A 3,533-nucleotide genomic window follows, 5' to 3' on the forward strand; every position below is an offset into this window, starting at 1 on the left:
TCTTTGTGAGCTCCTTGTTCTTCCTCTCATATTTCTCCATAGCTTTCGTTGTTGTGGAGGGATTTGAGTGTGAGGGACTTGACCACTTCGTGTGTTCTTGCCATTGCATTAGTTGCATCGGTTTGAGTTCTCCACGGTGATACGTGGAAGTGAAGTTTGAGAAGCTTATTACCTTTGGTACTTAGTACCCTAGATATTGTTCTTCGCGGATGCTTTGGCGTCCTAGAAGCTTGGTGGTGTCTCGGAGCTCAATCATTGTGGTGTGAAGCTCCAGGCAAGCGTCGGGGTCTCCAATTAGGTTGTGGAGATTGCCCCGAGCAATTTGTACGGGTTCGGTAACTGCCCCCAAGGGTTGCCACGTGTACGGGTTCGATGACCGCCCCCAAGGTTTGCCATTTGTACGGGTTCGGTGACCGCCCTCAAGGGTCCCTTAGTGGAATCACGACATCTTGCATTGTGCGAGGGCGTGAGGAGATTACGGTGGCCTTAGTGGCATCTTGGGGAGCATTGTGCCTCCACACCGCTCTAACGGAGATTAGCATCCGCAAGGGTGTGAACTTCGGGATACATCATCGTCTCCCCGTGCCTCGGTTATCTCTTACCCGAACCCTTTACTTATGCACTTTACTTTATGATAGACATATTGTTTATTGTAATATATCTTGCTATCACTTAGTTGTTTATCTTGCTTAGCATAAGTTGTTGGTGCACATAGGTGAGCCTAGTTGTTTGTAGGTTTTGTGCTTGACATATTAAACGTTAGTTTTATTCCACATTTGTTCAAGCCTAAACCTTAATTATTTTAAAGCGCCTATTCACCCCCCCCCCTCTAGGCGACATCCACGTCCTTTCAGTATTTGTTGCCAAGAATGGATCCTTTCCACAGAAGGAGGTTCTCTCAAAAGAAGTGAATGGTAGGAAGGTAGAACTTGATGCGGTTATCGAACCTTCACTCGAAATGGAAAGTAGCGCATCGCAAAAAGGTGTTCATGTGACGCGTACACCAATTGAAGAGGAAGCTAATGATAATACTCATGAAACTATGGACCAAGTAACTACTGAGTCTCGTAGGTCGACAAGGACATGTACTTCCCAGAGTGGTGCGGTAATCCTGTCTTGAAAGTCATGTTGTTAGACAACGATGAGCCTACAAACTATGAGGAATCGATGATGGGCATGGATTCCCACAAATGGGTAAAGGCCATGAAATCCTAGATAGGATACATGTATGAAAACCAAGTATGGACTTTGGTAGACTTTCTCGATGACCGGCAAGCCATTAAGGACAAATGTATCTTTAAGAATAAGACAGACGTTGATGGTAATGTCACTATCTATAAAGCTGAACTTGTCGCAAAGAGGTTTCTGACAAGTTCAAGGAGTTGACTATGATGTGACTTTCTCGTCTGTAGCGATGCTAAAGTATGTTGGGATTATGTTAGCAGTTGCTGCATTTTTCGATTATGAAATCTCGCAAATGGATGTCAAAACAATGTTTCCTTCACCGTTTCCATAAGGGAAGGTTTTATGCAATACAACCAAAAGGTTTTTCGATCCTAAGGAAAGGATGCTAAAAGGAATGCAAGCTCCAGCGATTCTTCTATGGACTGGTGCAAGCATCTCAAAGTTGGAATATGTGCTTTGATGAGATGATCAAAGCTTTTGGGTTTATTCAAAGTTTATGAAGAAACTTGTATTTACAAGAAAGTAAGTCTGATCACTATAGGATTTCTGAAAAGTATATGTGGATGACATATTATTGATTGTAAATGATGTAGAATTTCTAGAAAGCATAAAGGGTTGATTGAACGGAGTTTTTCAAAGGAAGACCTGGGTAAAGCTTCTTACATATTGGGCATTAATATGTCTAGAGTTAGATGATGACGCCTAATAAAACTTTCACAGAGCACATACCTTAACAAGATTTTGAAGGAATTCAAAATGCATCAGTCAAAGAAGGAGTTCTTGCGTGTATTGTAAGGTGTGATGTTGAGTAAGACTCCAAGCTTGAAGAGAGTAGAAGAAAGAGAAAGGATGAAGGTCGTCCTCTATGCCTCAGCCCTAGGCTCTATATTGTATGCCATGCTGTGTACCGCATGTGATCTGTGCCTTATGGGGTACAAGAGTGATCCAGAAGTGGATCACTGGACATTGGTCAAAATTATCCTTAGGTACCTAAAGAGTGTTGGAATTATGCCCTAGAGGCAATAATAAATATAGTTATTATTATAATTCTTGTATCAAGATAATCGTTTATTATCCATGCTATAATTGTATTGAATGAAGACATATATACATGTGTGGATACATAGACAAAACACTATCCCTAGCAAGCCTCTAGTTGGCTAGCCAGTTGATCAAAGATAGTCAGTGTCTTCTGATTATAAACAAGGTGTTGTTGCTTGATAACTGGATCACGTCATTAGGAGAATCATGTGATGGACTAGACCCAAACTAATAGACGTAGCACGTTGATCGTGTCATTTTGTTGCTATTGTTTTCTGTGTGTCAAGTATTTGTTCCTATGACCATAAGATCATATAACTCACTGACACCCGAGGAATACTTTGTGTGTTTCAAACGTCGCAACGTAACTGGGTGACTATAAAGATGCTCTACAGGTATCTCCGAAGGTGTTCGTTGAGTTAGTATGGATCGAGACTGGGATTTGTCACTCCGTGTGACGGAGAGGTATCTCGGGGCCCACTCGGTAATACAACATCACACACAAGCCTTGCAAGCAATGTGACTTAGTGTAAGTTGCGGGATCTTGTATTACGGAACGAGTAAAGAGACTTGCCGGTAAACGAGATTGAAATAGGTATGCGGATACTGACGATCGAATCTCGGGCAACTAACATACCGAAGGACAAAGGGAATGACATACGAGATTATATGAATCCTTGGCACTGAGGTTCAAATGATAAGATCTTCGTAGAATATGTAGGATCCAATATGGGCATCCAGGTCCCGCTATTGGATATTGACCGAGGAGTCTCTCGGGTCATGTCTACATAGTTCTCGAACCCACAGGGTCTGCACACTTAAGGTTCGACGTTGTTTTATGCGTATTTGAGTTATAAGGTTGGTTACCGAATGTTGTTCGGAGTCCCGGATGAGATCACGGACGTCACGAGGGTTTCCGGAATGGTCTGGAAACGAAGATTGCTATATAGGATGACCTTATTTGATTACCGGAAGGTTTTCGGAGTTACCGGGAATGTACCGGGAATGACGAATGGGTTCCGGAGTTCACCGTCGGGGGAGGGGCAACCCACCCCGGGGAAGCCCATAGGCCTTGGGGTGGGGCACCAGCCCTTAGTGGGCTGGTGGGACAGCCCAAGAAGACCCTATGCGCCATAGGAAGAAAATCAAAGAGAAAAAAAAGAGGAGGTGGGAAAAGGGGGAAGGACTCCTCCTTCCAAACCTAGTTGGACTCGGTTTGGAAGGGGAGGGCTGCCCCCCTTGGCTCGGACGAAGCCCTTAGGGGTCCTTGGACCCCAAGGCAAGGCTCCCCCTCTTCCCCCTATATA

The sequence above is a fragment of the Hordeum vulgare genome, chromosome 3H (genome assembly GCF_904849725.1).
Source record: "Hordeum vulgare subsp. vulgare chromosome 3H, MorexV3_pseudomolecules_assembly, whole genome shotgun sequence".
NCBI classification, from domain to species: Eukaryota; Viridiplantae; Streptophyta; class Magnoliopsida; order Poales; family Poaceae; genus Hordeum; species Hordeum vulgare.